At 49.0% G+C, this 17,355-nt stretch overlaps 1 long non-coding RNA gene and 48 other non-coding genes across 49 annotated transcripts; all 49 read right to left on the bottom strand.

Annotated features, from left to right (window-relative positions):
* Positions 1-1,308: 1,308 nt before the first annotated feature.
* On the bottom strand, positions 1,309-2,850 carry LOC134018208 (uncharacterized). Its single transcript, XR_009929896.1, has 3 exons — positions 2,771-2,850; positions 1,916-2,065; positions 1,309-1,654 (listed from the first exon to the last, which is right to left on the bottom strand). It is a non-coding gene; the product is annotated as an uncharacterized LOC134018208 (long non-coding RNA).
* Positions 2,851-3,308: 458 nt separating this feature from the next.
* Positions 3,309-3,383, bottom strand: trnat-ugu (transfer RNA threonine (anticodon UGU)). Its single transcript has one exon. It is a non-coding gene; the product is annotated as a tRNA-Thr (tRNA).
* Positions 3,384-3,456: 73 nt separating this feature from the next.
* trnak-cuu (transfer RNA lysine (anticodon CUU)) lies at positions 3,457-3,529 on the bottom strand. The gene has a single exon. It is a non-coding gene; the product is annotated as a tRNA-Lys (tRNA).
* A 704-nt stretch (positions 3,530-4,233) lies between these two features.
* On the bottom strand, positions 4,234-4,308 carry trnat-ugu (transfer RNA threonine (anticodon UGU)). The gene has a single exon. It is a non-coding gene; the product is annotated as a tRNA-Thr (tRNA).
* Positions 4,309-4,885: 577 nt separating this feature from the next.
* trnak-cuu (transfer RNA lysine (anticodon CUU)) lies at positions 4,886-4,958 on the bottom strand. Its single transcript has one exon. It is a non-coding gene; the product is annotated as a tRNA-Lys (tRNA).
* Positions 4,959-5,261: 303 nt separating this feature from the next.
* Positions 5,262-5,336, bottom strand: trnat-ugu (transfer RNA threonine (anticodon UGU)). The gene has a single exon. It is a non-coding gene; the product is annotated as a tRNA-Thr (tRNA).
* Positions 5,337-5,408: 72 nt separating this feature from the next.
* Positions 5,409-5,481, bottom strand: trnak-cuu (transfer RNA lysine (anticodon CUU)). Its single transcript has one exon. It is a non-coding gene; the product is annotated as a tRNA-Lys (tRNA).
* A 289-nt stretch (positions 5,482-5,770) lies between these two features.
* On the bottom strand, positions 5,771-5,845 carry trnat-ugu (transfer RNA threonine (anticodon UGU)). The gene has a single exon. It is a non-coding gene; the product is annotated as a tRNA-Thr (tRNA).
* A 73-nt stretch (positions 5,846-5,918) lies between these two features.
* Positions 5,919-5,991, bottom strand: trnak-cuu (transfer RNA lysine (anticodon CUU)). The gene has a single exon. It is a non-coding gene; the product is annotated as a tRNA-Lys (tRNA).
* Positions 5,992-6,468: 477 nt separating this feature from the next.
* trnat-ugu (transfer RNA threonine (anticodon UGU)) lies at positions 6,469-6,543 on the bottom strand. The gene has a single exon. It is a non-coding gene; the product is annotated as a tRNA-Thr (tRNA).
* Positions 6,544-6,616: 73 nt separating this feature from the next.
* trnak-cuu (transfer RNA lysine (anticodon CUU)) lies at positions 6,617-6,689 on the bottom strand. The gene has a single exon. It is a non-coding gene; the product is annotated as a tRNA-Lys (tRNA).
* Positions 6,690-6,990: 301 nt separating this feature from the next.
* trnat-ugu (transfer RNA threonine (anticodon UGU)) lies at positions 6,991-7,065 on the bottom strand. Its single transcript has one exon. It is a non-coding gene; the product is annotated as a tRNA-Thr (tRNA).
* Positions 7,066-7,138: 73 nt separating this feature from the next.
* On the bottom strand, positions 7,139-7,211 carry trnak-cuu (transfer RNA lysine (anticodon CUU)). The gene has a single exon. It is a non-coding gene; the product is annotated as a tRNA-Lys (tRNA).
* A 477-nt stretch (positions 7,212-7,688) lies between these two features.
* On the bottom strand, positions 7,689-7,763 carry trnat-ugu (transfer RNA threonine (anticodon UGU)). The gene has a single exon. It is a non-coding gene; the product is annotated as a tRNA-Thr (tRNA).
* Positions 7,764-7,836: 73 nt separating this feature from the next.
* On the bottom strand, positions 7,837-7,909 carry trnak-cuu (transfer RNA lysine (anticodon CUU)). The gene has a single exon. It is a non-coding gene; the product is annotated as a tRNA-Lys (tRNA).
* Positions 7,910-8,210: 301 nt separating this feature from the next.
* On the bottom strand, positions 8,211-8,285 carry trnat-ggu (transfer RNA threonine (anticodon GGU)). Its single transcript has one exon. It is a non-coding gene; the product is annotated as a tRNA-Thr (tRNA).
* A 73-nt stretch (positions 8,286-8,358) lies between these two features.
* Positions 8,359-8,431, bottom strand: trnak-cuu (transfer RNA lysine (anticodon CUU)). The gene has a single exon. It is a non-coding gene; the product is annotated as a tRNA-Lys (tRNA).
* Positions 8,432-8,734: 303 nt separating this feature from the next.
* On the bottom strand, positions 8,735-8,809 carry trnat-ugu (transfer RNA threonine (anticodon UGU)). Its single transcript has one exon. It is a non-coding gene; the product is annotated as a tRNA-Thr (tRNA).
* A 73-nt stretch (positions 8,810-8,882) lies between these two features.
* trnak-cuu (transfer RNA lysine (anticodon CUU)) lies at positions 8,883-8,955 on the bottom strand. Its single transcript has one exon. It is a non-coding gene; the product is annotated as a tRNA-Lys (tRNA).
* A 290-nt stretch (positions 8,956-9,245) lies between these two features.
* trnat-ggu (transfer RNA threonine (anticodon GGU)) lies at positions 9,246-9,320 on the bottom strand. Its single transcript has one exon. It is a non-coding gene; the product is annotated as a tRNA-Thr (tRNA).
* A 73-nt stretch (positions 9,321-9,393) lies between these two features.
* On the bottom strand, positions 9,394-9,466 carry trnak-cuu (transfer RNA lysine (anticodon CUU)). Its single transcript has one exon. It is a non-coding gene; the product is annotated as a tRNA-Lys (tRNA).
* A 289-nt stretch (positions 9,467-9,755) lies between these two features.
* On the bottom strand, positions 9,756-9,830 carry trnat-ugu (transfer RNA threonine (anticodon UGU)). Its single transcript has one exon. It is a non-coding gene; the product is annotated as a tRNA-Thr (tRNA).
* Positions 9,831-9,903: 73 nt separating this feature from the next.
* Positions 9,904-9,976, bottom strand: trnak-uuu (transfer RNA lysine (anticodon UUU)). The gene has a single exon. It is a non-coding gene; the product is annotated as a tRNA-Lys (tRNA).
* Positions 9,977-10,278: 302 nt separating this feature from the next.
* trnat-ugu (transfer RNA threonine (anticodon UGU)) lies at positions 10,279-10,353 on the bottom strand. The gene has a single exon. It is a non-coding gene; the product is annotated as a tRNA-Thr (tRNA).
* Positions 10,354-10,426: 73 nt separating this feature from the next.
* On the bottom strand, positions 10,427-10,499 carry trnak-cuu (transfer RNA lysine (anticodon CUU)). The gene has a single exon. It is a non-coding gene; the product is annotated as a tRNA-Lys (tRNA).
* Positions 10,500-10,789: 290 nt separating this feature from the next.
* Positions 10,790-10,864, bottom strand: trnat-ugu (transfer RNA threonine (anticodon UGU)). Its single transcript has one exon. It is a non-coding gene; the product is annotated as a tRNA-Thr (tRNA).
* A 73-nt stretch (positions 10,865-10,937) lies between these two features.
* On the bottom strand, positions 10,938-11,010 carry trnak-cuu (transfer RNA lysine (anticodon CUU)). The gene has a single exon. It is a non-coding gene; the product is annotated as a tRNA-Lys (tRNA).
* A 303-nt stretch (positions 11,011-11,313) lies between these two features.
* trnat-ugu (transfer RNA threonine (anticodon UGU)) lies at positions 11,314-11,388 on the bottom strand. Its single transcript has one exon. It is a non-coding gene; the product is annotated as a tRNA-Thr (tRNA).
* Positions 11,389-11,461: 73 nt separating this feature from the next.
* On the bottom strand, positions 11,462-11,534 carry trnak-cuu (transfer RNA lysine (anticodon CUU)). The gene has a single exon. It is a non-coding gene; the product is annotated as a tRNA-Lys (tRNA).
* A 302-nt stretch (positions 11,535-11,836) lies between these two features.
* On the bottom strand, positions 11,837-11,911 carry trnat-ugu (transfer RNA threonine (anticodon UGU)). Its single transcript has one exon. It is a non-coding gene; the product is annotated as a tRNA-Thr (tRNA).
* Positions 11,912-11,983: 72 nt separating this feature from the next.
* trnak-cuu (transfer RNA lysine (anticodon CUU)) lies at positions 11,984-12,056 on the bottom strand. The gene has a single exon. It is a non-coding gene; the product is annotated as a tRNA-Lys (tRNA).
* Positions 12,057-12,346: 290 nt separating this feature from the next.
* trnat-ugu (transfer RNA threonine (anticodon UGU)) lies at positions 12,347-12,421 on the bottom strand. The gene has a single exon. It is a non-coding gene; the product is annotated as a tRNA-Thr (tRNA).
* A 73-nt stretch (positions 12,422-12,494) lies between these two features.
* On the bottom strand, positions 12,495-12,567 carry trnak-cuu (transfer RNA lysine (anticodon CUU)). Its single transcript has one exon. It is a non-coding gene; the product is annotated as a tRNA-Lys (tRNA).
* Positions 12,568-13,018: 451 nt separating this feature from the next.
* trnak-uuu (transfer RNA lysine (anticodon UUU)) lies at positions 13,019-13,091 on the bottom strand. The gene has a single exon. It is a non-coding gene; the product is annotated as a tRNA-Lys (tRNA).
* A 303-nt stretch (positions 13,092-13,394) lies between these two features.
* On the bottom strand, positions 13,395-13,469 carry trnat-ugu (transfer RNA threonine (anticodon UGU)). The gene has a single exon. It is a non-coding gene; the product is annotated as a tRNA-Thr (tRNA).
* A 72-nt stretch (positions 13,470-13,541) lies between these two features.
* trnak-cuu (transfer RNA lysine (anticodon CUU)) lies at positions 13,542-13,614 on the bottom strand. The gene has a single exon. It is a non-coding gene; the product is annotated as a tRNA-Lys (tRNA).
* Positions 13,615-13,916: 302 nt separating this feature from the next.
* Positions 13,917-13,991, bottom strand: trnat-ugu (transfer RNA threonine (anticodon UGU)). The gene has a single exon. It is a non-coding gene; the product is annotated as a tRNA-Thr (tRNA).
* Positions 13,992-14,064: 73 nt separating this feature from the next.
* trnak-cuu (transfer RNA lysine (anticodon CUU)) lies at positions 14,065-14,137 on the bottom strand. Its single transcript has one exon. It is a non-coding gene; the product is annotated as a tRNA-Lys (tRNA).
* Positions 14,138-14,439: 302 nt separating this feature from the next.
* trnat-ugu (transfer RNA threonine (anticodon UGU)) lies at positions 14,440-14,514 on the bottom strand. The gene has a single exon. It is a non-coding gene; the product is annotated as a tRNA-Thr (tRNA).
* A 73-nt stretch (positions 14,515-14,587) lies between these two features.
* Positions 14,588-14,660, bottom strand: trnak-cuu (transfer RNA lysine (anticodon CUU)). Its single transcript has one exon. It is a non-coding gene; the product is annotated as a tRNA-Lys (tRNA).
* A 302-nt stretch (positions 14,661-14,962) lies between these two features.
* On the bottom strand, positions 14,963-15,037 carry trnat-ugu (transfer RNA threonine (anticodon UGU)). Its single transcript has one exon. It is a non-coding gene; the product is annotated as a tRNA-Thr (tRNA).
* A 72-nt stretch (positions 15,038-15,109) lies between these two features.
* On the bottom strand, positions 15,110-15,182 carry trnak-cuu (transfer RNA lysine (anticodon CUU)). The gene has a single exon. It is a non-coding gene; the product is annotated as a tRNA-Lys (tRNA).
* A 303-nt stretch (positions 15,183-15,485) lies between these two features.
* trnat-ugu (transfer RNA threonine (anticodon UGU)) lies at positions 15,486-15,560 on the bottom strand. The gene has a single exon. It is a non-coding gene; the product is annotated as a tRNA-Thr (tRNA).
* A 73-nt stretch (positions 15,561-15,633) lies between these two features.
* Positions 15,634-15,706, bottom strand: trnak-cuu (transfer RNA lysine (anticodon CUU)). The gene has a single exon. It is a non-coding gene; the product is annotated as a tRNA-Lys (tRNA).
* Positions 15,707-15,995: 289 nt separating this feature from the next.
* Positions 15,996-16,070, bottom strand: trnat-ggu (transfer RNA threonine (anticodon GGU)). The gene has a single exon. It is a non-coding gene; the product is annotated as a tRNA-Thr (tRNA).
* A 73-nt stretch (positions 16,071-16,143) lies between these two features.
* trnak-uuu (transfer RNA lysine (anticodon UUU)) lies at positions 16,144-16,216 on the bottom strand. The gene has a single exon. It is a non-coding gene; the product is annotated as a tRNA-Lys (tRNA).
* Positions 16,217-16,519: 303 nt separating this feature from the next.
* Positions 16,520-16,594, bottom strand: trnat-ugu (transfer RNA threonine (anticodon UGU)). Its single transcript has one exon. It is a non-coding gene; the product is annotated as a tRNA-Thr (tRNA).
* A 72-nt stretch (positions 16,595-16,666) lies between these two features.
* trnak-cuu (transfer RNA lysine (anticodon CUU)) lies at positions 16,667-16,739 on the bottom strand. Its single transcript has one exon. It is a non-coding gene; the product is annotated as a tRNA-Lys (tRNA).
* Positions 16,740-17,189: 450 nt separating this feature from the next.
* On the bottom strand, positions 17,190-17,262 carry trnak-cuu (transfer RNA lysine (anticodon CUU)). The gene has a single exon. It is a non-coding gene; the product is annotated as a tRNA-Lys (tRNA).
* Between the last annotated feature and the right edge of the window lie 93 nt (positions 17,263-17,355).

Raw genomic sequence — 17,355 nt, 5'->3', positions numbered from 1 at the left:
GCCATGGAGGCAGGAGGCAGGGTGGGAGCAGCCATGGAGGCAGGAGGCAGGGAGGGAGCAGCCATGGAGGCAGGAGGCAGGATGGGAGCAGCCATGGAGGCAGCAGGCAGGGAGGGAGCAGCCATGGAGGCAGGAGGCAGGATGGGAGCAGCCATGGAGGCAGCAGGCAGGGAGGGAGCAGCCATGGAGGCAGGAGGCAGGATGGGAGCAGCCATGGAGGCAGGAGGCAGGGTGGGAGCAGGCAGGGTGGGAGCAGCCATGGAGGCAGGAGGCAGGGTGGGAGCAGGCAGGGTGGGAGCAGCCATGGAGGCAGGAGGCAGGATGGGAGCAGCCATGGAGGCAGGAGGCAGGGTGGGAGCAGCCATGGAGGCAGAAGGCAGGATGGGAGCAGCCATGGAGGCAGGAGGCAGGGTGGGAGCAGCCATGGAGGCAGAAGGCAGGATGGGAGCAGCCATGGAGGCAGGAGGCAGGATGGGAGCAGCCATGGAGGCAGGAGGCAGGGTGGGAGCAGCCATGGAGGCAGGAGGCAGGATGGGAGCAGCCATGGAGGCAGCAGGCAGGGAGGGAGCAGCCATGGAGGCAGGAGGCAGGATGGGAGCAGCCATGGAGGCAGGAGGCAGGGTGGGAGCAGGCAGGGTGGGAGCAGCCATGGAGGCAGGAGGCAGGGTGGGAGCAGGCAGGGTGGGAGCAGCCATGGAGGCAGGAGGCAGGATGGGAGCAGCCATGGAGGCAGGAGGCAGGGTGGGAGCAGCCATGGAGGCAGAAGGCAGGATGGGAGCAGCCATGGAGGCAGGAGGCAGGGTGGGAGCAGCCATGGAGGCAGAAGGCAGGATGGGAGCAGCCATGGAGGCAGGAGGCAGGATGGGAGCAGCCATGGAGGCAGGAGGCAGGGTGGGAGCAGCCATGGAGGCAGAAGGCAGGATGGGAGCAGCCATGGAGGCAGCAGGCAGGGTGGGAGCAGCCATGGAGGCAGAAGGCAGGATGGGAGCAGCCATGGAGGCAGCAGGCAGGGAGGGAGCAGCCATGGAGGCAGGAGGCAGGATGGGAGCAGCCATGGAGGCAGGAGGCAGGGTGGGAGCAGGCAGGGTGGGAGCAGCCATGGAGGCAGGAGGCAGGGTGGGAGCAGGCAGGGTGGGAGCAGCCATGGAGGCAGGAGGCAGGATGGGAGCAGCCATGGAGGCAGGAGGCAGGGTGGGAGCAGCCATGGAGGCAGAAGGCAGGATGGGAGCAGCCATGGAGGCAGGAGGCAGGGTGGGAGCAGCCATGGAGGCAGAAGGCAGGATGGGAGCAGCCATGGAGGCAGGAGGCAGGATGGGAGCAGCCATGGAGGCAGGAGGCAGGGTGGGAGCAGCCATGGAGGCAGAAGGCAGGATGGGAGCAGCCATGGAGGCAGAAGGCAGGATGGGAGCAGCCATGGAGGCAGGAGGCAGGATGGGAGCAGCCATGGAGGCAGGAGGCAGGGTGGGAGTAGAGAAGCTTGGGTCATCCAGGAGACTTGACACAGCAAGACTTGGTTCTTCCTGGAAGCCCTCATCTTCTTCTTCCTCGCCCTCATGAACATCCTCCAGCATGCCCTCTGTCTCCTCTGAGTCGGGGTTCACGTTGAGAGACTGCCCAGTCTGACTCAGCAGGTAGTCAACACCAAGCAGCTCTCCTATAAAATAGTACAGTCACACACATTATTAGCTGTATTTGTAGCATTCTATATAGATACTGTTTAATATCAGAGTAGTGTTTCTGTATCATGTTATGAGCAAGTAACTGTATGGTTTGCTTTGGTAATGGGCATAGTAAAAATAAAGCCTAGGTCCATTGTCTGATATTATCTGCACCATTGTATTGACCCTTTTTCATCAAGTGACCTGCAGACTAATGACTGTAAGAAGTAATAAGCACATATTTTGCAGTACTTTACCTTTTCATAGAGGTCATGCCATTTCCGCTGCCTTGGGGCAGGTCTATTGCCTCCTCCAGCAGGCCAAACCCCTGAGCCAGCAAATGCCCTCAGCCTCGCCATCCACTCTCCATCTCCCATGGATTTATGGCTCTTAGGCTTGGTGCTCATCTAAAATAACAGAGACATATTAATAACCATAGTTACAACTATGTATGGAAGCATGGTGTGCTGAACCAACTTGTGCATACTCATAAGTACAGTAACATAAGCAAACTAGACTGCTAACGGTTTGTGTTTAGTTTTTAACAGCTTACTGTATCTACAATGATTGACATGTCATTCTTACCAAAGCTTCAGGTAGGATCATTATAAATTCCATTATTCTTTGGAGGTAGACCCACTTTAAATGAATGTAAGTAGCTACAGTAAAGGACTAGTTAATATTGACACTAAAACCGTAGAAGTTTAGACTAGGTACTGTAAGCAGACCCCGCAATGTCGACAAGTTAATACTGAATGTTGGTTACTGTACTGCACTGTCTGTACTGTAGCTAGCTACCTACTGTACCTCCGCTTGTCAGACGTAATAAACGTAGAGCTATAGCACGTTAACTAGTTAAATGATGAAGTAACCAATACAACTAACGTTATAATAACACTTACTTGAATTACTGCGAATATATCCTGCCTGTTTCCTCTCACGATTACATTAGAAATTAGCGTTACTGTAGTACAGTAGCGATTGCTAATATTAGCTAAGGTGACTAAAGTTTGACATGACACTGGACAACAACATGTTAACGTGACTTTTCCTGACGGATGTAATACAATCTATTCCTATTTAAGTAGAAAATAAAATTAATGTTCACTTACTTTGATGCTTTCTTGTTCGTTTGTACTGACAGTAAACAGTATGCTTATACAGTGACAGCCAACAGACTTCTGACAGAAAGTTTTTCAACGGACTCACAATGGAAAGAAGCGCTGTGATTGGCTGTATCCATTCTCACTCAAAGACGTGATTGGCCTAAATCCAATCCACATTGGACAGTTAGTATCCTGATTGGATGGTGAGATTGGAGTTTAGGTAGCCGATCCTGCCCCAGGTAGCGCCAGCCGGGCTTACTGTTATGCAACCAGAGGCATTCTCGTCGGGGACCTTTGTGACCGTCATCGTTTAAAAACACTTGGCTTGTGTCCAGAAGGCTGACATTTTGTCCAGATACAGTTTCAAATTCGCTGGGTGTATAGTCTACAAACAAAGAGTGCCATGCTCCAAAGCCTAAGCTATCCAGGCTTAGCATGTTGCTTCTAGAGGCATTCTCGTCTGGGACCTTTGTGACGCTATACGTTTGAATCCACAACATTGGTGAAAGTTAAAAATGGGCCAGTTTTATAAACAAACACAGGGAGGTGCTGCTGGGAGTTGAACCCAGGATCTCCTGTTTACAAGACAGGCGCTTTCACCCAGCTAAGCCACAGCACCTCTGGATCTGCAATAGTTGATTCAACTACTTGAAGCCTCTCAGAGTGACGGATAGGCCTCCATAATATAAACACGCCCAACGTGGGGCTTGAAACGACAACCCTGAGATTAAGAGTCTCATGCTCTACCGACTGAGCTAGCCGGGCTTACTGCTACGCAACCAGAGGCATTCTCGTCGGGGACCTTTGTGACCGTCATCGTTTCAAACGCTTGGCCTGTGTCCAGAAGGCTGACATTTTGTCCAGATACAGTTTCAAATGAATGTTTCAAATTTGCTGGGTGTATAGTCTACAAACAAAGAGTTGCATGCTCCAACGCCTGAGCTATCTAGGCTTTAGCATGTTGCTTCCAGAGGCATTCTCGTCTGGGACCTTTGTGACGCTATACGTTTGAATCCACAACATTGGTGAAAGTTAAAAATGTGCCAGTTTTATAAAACAAACACAGGGAGGTGAACCCAGGATCTCCTGTTTACAAGACAGGTGCTTTCAGCCAGCTAAGCCACAGCACCTCTGGATCTGCAATAGTTGATTCAACTACTTGAAGCCTCTCAGAGTGGGCTTACTGCTACGCAATCAGAGGCATTCTCGTCGGGGACCTTTGTGACCGTCATTGTTTCAAACGCTTGGCCTGTGTCCAGAAGGCTGACATTTTGTCCAGATACAGTTTCAAATTTGCTGGGTGTATAGTCTACAAACAAAGAGTTGCATGCTCCACGGCCTGAGCTATCCAGGCTTAGCATGTTGCTTCCAGAGGCATTCTCGTCGGGGACCTTTGTGACGGTATACGTTTGAATCCACAACATTGGTGAAAGTAAAAATTGTGCCAGTTTTATAAAACAAACACAAGGAGGTGCTGCTGGGAGTTGAACCCAGGATCTCCTGTTTACAAGACAAGCGCTTTCAACCAGCTAAGCCACAGCACCTCTGGATCTGCAATAGTTGATTCAACTACTTGAAGCCTCTCAGAGTGAGGCCTCCATAATGTAAACACGCCCAACTTGGGGCTCGAATCCACGACCCTGAGATTAAGAGTCTCATGTTCTACCGACTGAGCTAGCCGGGCTTACTGCTACGCAACCAGAGGCATTCTCGTCGGGGACCTTTGTGAACGTCATCGTTTCAAACGCTTGGCCTGTGTCCAGAAGGCTGACATTTTGTCCAGATACAGTTTCAAATGAATGTTTCAAATTTGCTGGCTGTATAGTCTACAAACAAAGAGTTGCATGCTCCAACGCCTGAGCTATCTAGGCTTTAGCATGTTGCTTCCAGAGGCATTCTCGTCTGGGACCTTTGTGACGCTATACGTTTGAATCCACAACATTGGTGAAAGTTAAAATGTGCCAGTTTTATAAAACAAACACAGGGAGGTGAACCCAGGATCTCCTGTTTACAAGACAGGCGCTTTCAACCAGCTAAGCCACAGCACCTCTGGATCTGCAATAGTTGATTCAACTACTTGAAGCCTCTCAGAGTGACGGATAGGCCTCCATAATGTAAACACGCCCAACATGGGGCTCGAACCCACGACCCTGAGATTAAGAGTCTCATGCTCTACCGACTGAGCTAGCCGGGCTTACTGCTACGCAACCAGAGGCATTCTCGTCGGGGACCTTTGTGACCGTCATCGTTTCAAACGCTTGGCCTGTGTCCAGAAGGCTGACATTTTGTCCAGATACAGTTTCAAATGAATGTTTCAAATTTGCTAGGTGTATAGTCTACAAACAAAGAGTGCCATGCTCCAACGCCTGAGCGATCCAGGCTTTAGCATGTTGCTTCCAGAGGCATTCTCGTCGGGGACCTTTGTGACGGTATACGTTTGAATCCACAACATTGGTGAAAGTAAAAAATGTGCCAGTTTTATAAAACAAACACAGGGAGGTGCTGCTGGGAGTTGAACCCAGGATTTCCTGTTTACAAGACAGGCGCTTTCAACCAGCTAAGCCACAGCACCTCTGGATTGAAATAGTTGATTCAACTACTTGAAGCCTCTCAGAGTGACGGATAGGCCTCCATAATGTAAACACGCCCAACATGGGGCTCGAACCCACGACCCTGAGATTAAGAGTCTCATGCTCTACCGACTGAGCTAGCCGGGCTTACTGTTATGCAACCAGAGGCATTCTCGTCGGGGACCTTTGTGACCGTCATCGTTTAAAAACACTTGGCTTGTGTCCAGAAGGCTGACATTTTGTCCAGATACAGTTTCAAATTCGCTGGGTGTATAGTCTACAAACAAAGAGTGCCATGCTCCAAAGCCTAAGCTATCCAGGCTTAGCATGTTGCTTCTAGAGGCATTCTCGTCTGGGACCTTTGTGACGCTATACGTTTGAATCCACAACATTGGTGAAAGTTAAAAATGGGCCAGTTTTATAAACAAACACAGGGAGGTGCTGCTGGGAGTTGAACCCAGGATCTCCTGTTTACAAGACAGGCGCTTTCACCCAGCTAAGCCACAGCACCTCTGGATCTGCAATAGTTGATTCAACTACTTGAAGCCTCTCAGAGTGACGGATAGGCCTCCATAATGTAAACACGCCCAACGTGGGGCTCGAACCCACGACCCTGAGATTAAGAGTCTCATGCTCTACCGACTGAGCTAGCCGGGCTTACTGCTACGCAACCAGAGGCATTCTCGTCGGGGACCTTTGTGACGGTCATCGTTTCAAACGCTTGGCCTGTGTCCAGAAGGCTGACATTTTGTCCAGATACAGTTTCAAATGAATGTTTCAAATTTGCTGGGTGTATAGTCTACAAACAAAGAGTGCCATGCTCCAACGCCTGAGCTATCCAGGCTTTAGCATGTTGCTTCCAGAGGCATTCTCGTCGGGGACCTTTGTGAACGTCATCGTTTCAAACGGTTGGCCTGTGTCCAGAAGGCTGACATTTTGTCCAGATACAGTTTCAAATTCGCTGGGTGTATAGTCTACAAACAAAGAGTGGCATGCTCCAACGCCTGAGCTATCCAGGCTTAGCATGTTGCTTCCAGAGGCATTCTCGTCGGGGACCTTTGTGACGGTATACGTTTGAATCCACAACATTGGTGTAAGTAAAAAATGTGCCATTTTCATAAAACAAACACAGGGAGGTGCTACTGGGAGTTGAACCCAGGATCTCTTGTTTACAAGACAGGTGCTTTCAACCAGCTAAGCCACAGCACCTCTGGATCTGCAATAGTTGATTCAAGTACTTGAAGCCTCTCAGAGTGACGGATAGGCCTCCATAATGTAATCACGCCCAACGTGGGGCTCGAACCCACGACCCTGAGATTAAGAGTCTCATTCTCTACCGACTGAGCTAGCCAGGCTTACTGCTACGCAACCAGAGGCATTCTCGTCGGGGACCTTTGTGACCGCCATCTTTCAAACGCTTGACCTGTGTCCAGAAGGCTGACATTTTGTCCAGATACAGTTTCAAATGAATGTTTCAAATTTGCTGGGTGTATAGTCTACAAACAAAGAGTGGCATGCTCCAACGCCTGAGCTATCCAGGCTTAGCATGTTGCTTCCAGAGGCATTCTCGTCGGGGACCTTTGTGACGGTATACGTTTGAATCCACAACATTGGTGAAAGTTAAAAATGTGCCAGTTTTATAAAACTAACACAGGGAGGTGCTGCTGGGAGTTGAACCCAGGATCTCCTGTTTACAAGACAGGCGCTTTCAACCAGCTAAGCCACAGCACCTCTGGATCTGTAATAGTTGATTCAACTACTTGAAGCCTCTCAGAGTGACGGATAGGCCTCCATAATGTAAACACGCCCAACATGGGGCTCGAACCCACGACCCTGAGATTAAGAGTCTCATGCTCTACCGACTGAGCTAGCCGGGCTTACTGCTACGCAACCAGAGGCATTCTCGTCGGGGACCTTTGTGACCGTCATCGTTTCAAACGCTTGGCCTGTGTCCAGAAGGCTGACATTTTGTCCAGATACAGTTTCAAATGAATGTTTCAAATTTGCTGGGTGTATAGTCTACAAACAAAGAGTGCCATGCTCCAACGCCTGAGCTATCCAGGCTTTAGCATGTTGCTTCCAGAGGCATTCTCGTCGGGGACCTTTGTGAACGTCATCGTTTCAAACGGTTGGCCTGTGTCCAGAAGGCTGACATTTTGTCCAGATACAGTTTCAAATTCGCTGGGTGTATAGTCTACAAACAAAGAGTGGCATGCTCCAACGCCTGAGCTATCCAGGCTTAGCATGTTGCTTCCAGAGGCATTCTCGTCGGGGACCTTTGTGACGGTATACGTTTGAATCCACAACATTGGTGAAAGTAAAAAATGTGCCAGTTTTATAAAACAAACACAGGGAGGTGCTACTGGGAGTTGAACCCAGGATCTCTTGTTTACAAGACAGGTGCTTTCAACCAGCTAAGCCACAGCACCTCTGGATCTGCAATAGTTGATTCAAGTACTTGAAGCCTCTCAGAGTGACGGATAGGCCTCCATAATGTAATCACGCCCAACGTGGGGCTCGAACCCACGACCCTGAGATTAAGAGTCTCATTCTCTACCGACTGAGCTAGCCAGGCTTACTGCTACGCAACCAGAGGCATTCTCGTCGGGGACCTTTGTGACCGCCATCTTTCAAACGCTTGACCTGTGTCCAGAAGGCTGACATTTTGTCCAGATACAGTTTCAAATGAATGTTTCAAATTTGCTGGGTGTATAGTCTACAAACAAAGAGTGGCATGCTCCAACGCCTGAGCTATCCAGGCTTAGCATGTTGCTTCCAGAGGCATTCTCGTCTGGGACGTTTGTGACGCTATACGTTTGAATCCACAACATTGGTGACAGTAAAAAATGTGCCAGTTGTATAAAATAAACACAGGGAGGTGCTGCTGGGAGTTGAACCCAAGATCTCCTGTTTACCAGACAAGCACTTTCAACCAGCTAAGTCACAGCACCTCTGGATATGCAATAGTTGATTCAACTACTTGAAGCCTCTCAGAGTGACGGATATGCCTCCATAATGTAAACACGCCCAACATGGGGCTCGAACCCACGACCCTGAGATTAAGAGTCTCATGCTCTACCGACTGAGCTAGCCGGGCTTACTGCTACGCAACCAGAGGCATTCTCGTCGGGGACCTTTGTGACCGTCATCGTTTCAAACGCTTGGCCTGTGTCCAGAAGGCTGACATTTTGTCCAGATACAGTTTCAAATGAATGTTTCAAATTTGCTGGGTGTATAGTCTACAAACAAAGAGTGCCATTCTCCAACGCCTGAGCTATCCAGGTTTTAGCATGTTGCTTCCAGAGGCATTCTCGTCTGGGACCTTTGTGACGCTATACGTTTGAATCCACAACATTGGTGAAAGTAAAAAATGGGCCAGTTGTATGAAACAAACACAGTGAGGTGCTGCTGGGAGTTGAACCCAGGATCTCCTGTTTACAAGACAGGCGCTTTCAACCAGCTAAGCCACAGCACCTCTGGATCTGCAATAGTTGATTCAACTACTTGAAGCCTCTCAGAGTGACGGATAGGCCTCCATGATGTAAACACGCCCAACGAGGGGCTCGAACCCACGACCCTGAGATTAAGAGTCTCATGCTCTACCGACTGAGCTAGCCAGGCTTACTGCTACGCAACCAGAGGCATTCTCGTCGGGGACCTTTGTGACCGTCATCGTTTCAAACGCTTGGCCTGTGTCCAGAAGGCTGACATTTTGTCCAGATACAGTTTCAAATTTGCTGGGTGTATAGTCTACAAACAAAGAGTTGCTTGCTCCAAAGCCTGAGCTATCCAAGCTTTAGCATGTTGCTTCCAGAGGCATTCTCGTCTGGGACGTTTGTGACGCTATACGTTTGAATCCACAACATTGGTGACAGTAAAAAATGTGCCAGTTGTATAAAATAAACACAGGGAGGTGCTGCTGGGAGTTGAACCCAGGATCTCCTGTTTACCAGACAAGCGCTTTCAACCAGCTAAGTCACAGCACCTCTGGATATGCAATAGTTGATTCAACTACTTGAAGCCTCTCAGAGTGACGGATATGCCTCCATGATGTAAACACGCCCAACATTGGGCTCGAACCCACGACCCTGAGATTAAGAGTCTCATGCTCTACCGACTGAGCTAGCCGGGCTTACTGCTACGCAACCAGAGGCATTCTCGTCGGGGACCTTTGTGACCGTCATCGTTTCAAACGCTTGGCCTGTGTCCAGAAGGCTGACATTTTGTCCAGATACAGTTTCAAATTCGCTGAGTGTATAGTCTACAAACAAAGAGTTGCATGCTCCAAAGCCTGAGCTATCCAGGCTTAGCATGTTGCTTCCAGAGGCATTCTCGTCTGGGACCTTTGTGACGCTATACGTTTGAATCCACAACATTGGTGAAAGTAAAAAATGTGCCAGTTTTATAAAACAAACACAGGGAGGTGCTGCTGGGAGTTGAACCCAGGATCTCTTGTTTACAAGACAGGCGCTTTCAACCAGCTAAGCCACAGCACCTCTAGAGCTGCAATAGTTGATTCAACTACTTGAAGCCTCTCAGAGTGATGGATAGGCCTCCATAATGTAAACACACCCAACGTGGGGCTCGAACCCACGACCCTAAGATTAAAAGTCTCATGCTCTACCGACTGAGCTAGCCGGGCTTACTGCTACGCAACCAGAGGCATTCTCGTCGGATACCTTTGTGACCGTCATCGTTTCAAACGCTTGGCCTGTGTCCAGAAGGCTGACATTTTGTCCAGATACAGTTTCAAATGAATGTTTCAAATTTGCTGGGTGTATAGTCTACAAACAAAGAGTGGCATGCTCCAACGCCTGAGCTATCCAGGCTTAGCATGTTGCTTCCAGAGGCATTCTCGTCGGGGACCTTTGTGACGGTATACGTTTGAATCCACAACATTGGTGAAAGTTAAAAATGTGCCAGTTTTATAAAACTAACACAGGGAGGTGCTGCTGGGAGTTGAACCCAGGATCTCCTGTTTACAAGACAGGCGCTTTCAACCAGCTAAGCCACAGCACCTCTGGATCTGCAATAGTTGATTCAACTACTTGAAGCCTCTCAGAGTGACGGATAGGCCTCCATAATGTAAACACGCCCAACATGGGGCTCGAACCCACGACCCTGAGATTAAGAGTCTCATGCTCTACCGACTGAGCTAGCCGGGCTTACTGTTATGCAACCAGAGGCATTCTCGTCGGGGACCTTTGTGACCGTCATCGTTTCAAACGCTTGGCCTGTGTCCAGAAGGCTGACATTTTGTCCAGATACAGTTTCAAATTCGCTGGGTGTATAGTCTACAAACAAAGAGTGCCATGCTCCAACGCCTGAGCTATCCAGGCTTTAGCATGTTGCTTCCAGAGGCATTCTCGTCTGGGACCTTTGTGACGCTATACGTTTGAATCCACAACATTGGTGAAAGTTAAAAATGGGCCAGTTGTATGAAACAAACACAGTGAGGTGCTGCTGGGAGTTGAACCCAGGATCTCCTGTTTACAAGACAGGCGCTTTCAACCAGCTAAGCCACAGCACCTCTGGATCTGCAATAGTTGATTCAACTACTTGAAGCCTCTCAGAGTGACGGATAGGCCTCCATAATGTAAACACGCCCAACATGGGGCTCGAACCCACGACCCTGAGATTAAGAGTCTCATGCTCTACCGACTGAGCTAGCCGGGCTTACTGCTACGCAACCAGAGGCATTCTCGTCGGGGACCTTTGTGACCGTCATCGTTTCAAACGCTTGGCCTGTGTCCAGAAGGCTGACATTTTGTCCAGATACAGTTTCAAATGAATGTTTCAAATTTGCTGGGTGTATAGTCTACAAACAAAGAGTGCCATTCTCCAACGCCTGAGCTATCCAGGTTTTAGCATGTTGCTTCCAGAGGCATTCTCGTCTGGGACCTTTGTGACGCTATACGTTTGAATCCACAACATTGGTGAAAGTAAAAAATGGGCCAGTTGTATGAAACAAACACAGGGAGGTGCTGCTGGGAGTTGAACCCAGGATCTCTTGTTTACAAGACAGGCGCTTTCAACCAGCTAAGCCACAGCACCTCTAGAGCTGCAATAGTTGATTCAACTACTTGAAGCCTCTCAGAGTGATGGATAGGCCTCCATGATGTAAACACGCCCAACGTGGGGCTCGAACCCACGACCCTGAGATTAAGAGTCTCATGCTCTACCGACTGAGCTAGCCGGGCTTACTGCTACTCAACCAGAGGCATTCTCGTCGGGGACCTTTGTGACCGTCATCGTTTCAAACGCTTGGCCTGTGTCCAGAAGGCTGACAATTTGTCCAGATACAGTTTCAAATGAATGTTTCAAATTTGCTGGGTGTATAGTCTACAAACAAAGAGTTGCATGCTCCAAAGCCTGAGCTATCCAGGCTTAGCATGTTGCTTCCAGACGCATTCTCGTCGGGGACCTTTGTGACGGTATACGTTTGAATCCACAACATTGGTGAAAGTAAAAAATGTGCCAGTTTTATAAAACAAACACAGGGAGGTGCTGCTGGGAGTTGAACCCAGGATTTCCTGTTTACAAGACAGGCGCTTTCAACCAGCTAAGCCACAGCACCTCTGGATTGAAATAGTTGATTCAACTACTTGAAGCCTCTCAGAGTGACGGATAGGCCTCCATAATGTAAACACGCCCAACATGGGGCTCGAACCCACGACCCTGAGATTAAGAGTCTCATGCTCTACCGACTGAGCTAGCCGGGCTTACTGTTATGCAACCAGAGGCATTCTCGTCGGGGACCTTTGTGACCGTCATCGTTTCAAACGCTTGGCCTGTGTCCAGAAGGCTGACATTTTGTCCAGATACAGTTTCAAATTCGCTGGGTGTATAGTCTACAAACAAAGAGTGCCATGCTCCAACGCCTGAGCTATCCAGGCTTTAGCATGTTGCTTCCAGAGGCATTCTCGTCTGGGACCTTTGTGACGCTATACGTTTGAATCCACAACATTGGTGAAAGTTAAAAATGGGCCAGTTGTATGAAACAAACACAGTGAGGTGCTGCTGGGAGTTGAACCCAGGATCTCCTGTTTACAAGACAGGCGCTTTCAACCAGCTAAGCCACAGCACCTCTGGATCTGCAATAGTTGATTCAACTACTTGAAGCCTCTCAGAGTGACGGATAGGCCTCCAAAATGTAAACACGCCCAACGTGGGGCTCGAACCCACGACCCTGAGATTAAGAGTCTCATGCTCTACCAACTGAGCTAGCCTGGCTTACTGCTACGCAACCAGAGGCATTCTCGTCGGGGACCTTTGTGACCGTCATCGTTTCAAACGCTTGGCCTGTGTCCAGAAGGCTGACATTTTGTCCAGATACAGTTTCAAATGAATGTTTCAAATTTGCTGGGTGTATAGTCCACAAACAAAGAGTGCCATGCTCCAACGCCTGAGCTATCCAGGCTTTAGCATGTTGCTTCCAGAGGCATTCTCGTCTGGGACCTTTGTGACGCTATACGTTTGAATCCACAACATTGGTGAAAGTTAAAAATGGTCCAGTTGTATGAAACAAACACAGTGAGGTGCTGCTGGGAGTTGAACCCACGATCTCCTGTTTACACGACAGGCGCTTTCAACCAGCTAAGCCACAGGACCTTTGGATCTGCAATAGTTGATTCAACTACTTGAAGCCTCTCAGAGTGATGGATAGGCCTCCATAATGTAAACACACACAACGTGGGGCTCGAACCCACGACCCTAAGATTAAAAGTCTCATGCTCTACCGACTGAGCTAGCCGGGCTTACTGCTACGCAACCAGAGGCATTCTCGTCGGGGACCTTTGTGACCGTCATCGTTTCAAACGCTTGGCCTGTGTCCAGAAGGCTGACATTTTGTCCAGATACAGTTTCAAATGAATGTTTCAAATTTGCTGGGTGTATAGTCCACAAACAAAGAGTGCCATGCTCCAACGCCTGAGCTATCCAGGCTTTAGCATGTTGCTTCCAGAGGCATTCTCGTCTGGGACCTTTGTGACGCTATACGTTTGAATCCACAACATTGGTGAAAGTAAAAAATGGGCCAGTTGTATGAAACAAACACAGTGAGGTGCTGCTGGGAGTTGAACCCAGGATCTCCTGTTTACAAGACAGGCGCTTTCAACCAGCTAAGCCACAGCACCTCTGGATTGAAATAGTTGATTCAACTACTTGAAGCCTCTCAGAGTGACGGATAGGCCTCCATAATGTAAACGAGCCCAACATGGGGCTCGAACCCACGACCCTGAGATTAAGAGTCTCATGCTCTACCGACTGAGCTAGCCGGGCTTACTGTTATGCAACCAGAGGCATTCTCGTCGGGGACCTTTGTGACCGTCATCGTTTCAAACGCTTGGCCTGTGTCCAGAAGGCTGACATTTTGTCCAGATACAGTTTCAAATGAATGTTTCAAATTTGCTGGGTGTATAGTCTACAAACAAAGAGTGCCATGCTCCAACGCCTGAGCTATCCAGGCTTAGCATGTTGCTTCCAGAGGCATTCTCGTCTGGGACCCTTGTGACGCTATACGTTTGAATCCACAACATTGGTGAAAGTAAAAAATGGGCCAGTTGTATGAAACAAACACAGTGAGGTGCTGCTGGGAGTTGAACCCAGGATCTCCTGTTTACAAGACAGGCGCTTTCAACCAGCTAAGCCACAGCACCTCTGGATCTGCAATAGTTGATTCAACTACTTGAAGCCTCTCAGAGTGACGGATAGGCCTCCATAATGTAAACACGCCCAACGTGGGGCTCGAACCCACGACCCTGAGATTAAGAGTCTCATGCTCTACCAACTGAGCTAGCCTGGCTTACTGCTACGCAACCAGAGGCATTCTCGTCGGGGACCTTTGTGACCGTCATCGTTTCAAACCCTTGGCCTGTGTCCAGAAGGCTGACATTTTGTCCAGATACAGTTTCAAATGAATGTTTCAAATTTGCTGGGTGTATAGTCCACAAACAAAGAGTGCCATGCTCCAACGCCTGAGCTATCCAGGCTTTAGCATGTTGCTTCCAGAGGCATTCTCGTCTGGGACCTTTGTGACGCTATACGTTTGAATCCACAACATTGGTGAAAGTTAAAAATGGGCCAGTTTTATAAACAAACACAGTGAGGTGCTGCTGGGAGTTGAACCCAGGATCTCCTGTTTACACGACAGGCGCTTTCAACCAGCTAAGCCACAGCACCTCTGGATCTGCAATAGTTGATTCAACTACTTGAAGCCTCTCAGAGTGACGGATAGGCCTCCTTAATGTAAACACGCCCAACTTGGGGCTCGAACCCACGACCCTGAGATTAAGAGTCTCATGCTCTACCGACTGAGCTAGTCGGGCTTACTGCTACGCAACCAGAGGCATTCTCGTCGGGGACCTTTGTGACCGTCATCGTTTCAAACGCTTGGCCTGTGTCCAGAAGGCTGACATTTTGTCCAGATACAGTTTCAAATGAATGTTTCAAATTTGCTGGGTGTATAGTCTACAAACAAAGAGTTGCATGCTCCAAAGCCTGAGCTATCCAGGCTTAGCATGTTGCTTCCAGAGGCATTCTCGTCGGGGACCTTTGTGACGGTATACGTTCGAATCCACAACATTGGTGAAAGTAAAAAATGTGCCAGTTTTATAAAACAAACACAGGGAGGTGCTGCTGGGAGTTGAACCCAGGATTTCCTGTTTACAAGACAGGCGCTTTCAACCAGCTAAGCCACAGCACCTCTGGATTGAAATAGTTGATTCAACTACTTGAAGCCTCTCAGAGTGACGGATAGGCCTCCATAATGTAAACACGCCCAACATGGGGCTCGAACCCACGACCCTGAGATTAAGAGTCTCATGCTCTACCGACTGAGCTAGCCGGGCTTACTGTTATGCAACCAGAGGCATTCTCGTCGGGGACCTTTGTGACCGTCATCGTTTCAAACGCTTGGCCTGTGTCCAGAAGGCTGACATTTTGTCCAGATACAGTTTCAAATGAATGTTTCAAATTTGCTGGGTGTATAGTCTACAAACAAAGAGTGCCATGCTCCAACGCCTGAGCTATCCAGGCTTTAGCATGTTGCTTCCAGAGGCATTCTCGTCTGGGACCTTTGTGACGCTATACGTTTGAATCCACAACATTGGTGAAAGTTAAAAATGGGCCAGTTGTATGAAACAAACACAGTGAGGTGCTGCTGGGAGTTGAACCCAGGATCTCCTGTTTACAAGACAGGCGGTTTCAACCAGCTAAGCCACAGCACCTCTGGATCTGCAATAGTTGATTCAACTACTTGAAGCCTCTCAGAGTGACGGATAGGCCTCCATAATGTAAACACGCCCAACGTGGGGCTCGAACCCACGACCCTGAGATTAAGAGTCTCATGCTCTACCGACTGAGCTAGCCGGGCTTACTGCTACGCAACCAGAGGCATTCTCGTCGGGGACCTTTGTGACCGTCATCGTTTCAAACGCTTGGCCTGTGTCCAGAAGGCTGACATTTTGTCCAGATACAGTTTCAAATTTGCTGGGTGTATAGTCTACAAACAAAGAGTTGCATGCTCCAAAGCCTGAGCTATCCAGGCTTAGCATGTTGCTTCCAGAGGCATTCTCGTCTGGGACCTTTGTGACGCTATACGTTTGAATCCACAACATTGGTGACAGTAAAAAATGTGCCAGTTGTATAAAATAAACACAGAGAGGTGCTGCTGGGAGTTGAACCCAGGATCTCCTGTTTACCAGACAAGCGCTTTCAACCAGCTAAGTCACAGCACCTCTGGATATGCAATAGTGTATTCAACTACTTGAAGCCTCTCAGAGTGACGGATAGGCCTCCATAATGTAAACACACCCAACGTGGGGCTCGAACCCACGACCCTAAGATTAAAAGTCTCATGCTCTACCGACTGAGCTAGCCGGGCTTACTGCTACGCAACCAGAGGCATTCTCGTCGGGGACCTTTGTGACCGTCATCGTTTCAAACGCTTGGCCTGTGTCCAGAAGGCTGACATTTTGTCCAGATACAGTTTCAAATGAATGTTTCAAATTTGCTGGGTGTATAGTCCACAAACAAAGAGTGCCATGCTCCAACGCCTGAGCTATCCAGGCTTTAGCATGTTGCTTCCAGAGGCATTCTCGTCTGGGACCTTTGTGACGCTATACGTTTGAATCCACAACATTGGTGAAAGTAAAAAATGGGCCAGTTGTATGAAACAAACACAGTGAGGTGCTGCTGGGAGTTGAACCCAGGATCTCCTGTTTACAAGACAGGCGCTTTCAACCAGCTAAGCCACAGCACCTCTGGATTGAAATAGTTGATTCAACTACTTGAAGCCTCTCAGAGTGACGGATAGGCCTCCATAATGTAAACACGCCCAACATGGGGCTCGAACCCACGACCCTGAGATTAAGAGTCTCATGCTCTACCGACTGAGCTAGCCGGGCTTACTGTTATGCAACCAGAGGCATTCTCGTCGGGGACCTTTGTGACCGTCATCGTTTCAAACGCTTGGCCTGTGTCCAGAAGGCTGACATTTTGTCCAGATACAGTTTCAAATGAATGTTTCAAATTTGCTGGGTGTATAGTCTACAAACAAAGAGTGCCATGCTCCAACGCCTGAGCTATCCAGGCTTAGCATGTTGCTTCCAGAGGCATTCTCGTCTGGGACCCTTGTGACGCTATACGTTTGAATCCACAACATTGGTGAAAGTAAAAAATGGGCCAGTTGTATGAAACAAACACAGTGAGGTGCTGCTGGGAGTTGAAACCTGGATCTCCTGTTTACAAGACAGGCACTTTCAACCAGCTAAGCCACAGCACCTCTGGATCTGCAATAGTTGATTCAACTACTTGAAGCCTCTCAGAGTGACGGATAGGCCTCCATAATGTAAACACACCCAACGTGGGGCTCGAACCCACGACCCTGAGATTAAGAGTCTCATGCTCTACCAACTGAGCTAGCCTGGCTTACTGCTACGCAACCAGAGGCATTCTCGTCGGGGACCTTTGTGACCGTCATCGTTTCAAACGCTTGGCCTGTGTCCAGAAGGCTGACATTTT

This window comes from Osmerus eperlanus, chromosome 4 (genome assembly GCF_963692335.1).
Source record: "Osmerus eperlanus chromosome 4, fOsmEpe2.1, whole genome shotgun sequence".
Taxonomy (NCBI): Eukaryota; Metazoa; Chordata; class Actinopteri; order Osmeriformes; family Osmeridae; genus Osmerus; species Osmerus eperlanus.
The sequence above is the reverse complement of the archived record's forward strand: the minus strand, read 5'-3'. Positions and strand labels throughout refer to the sequence as shown.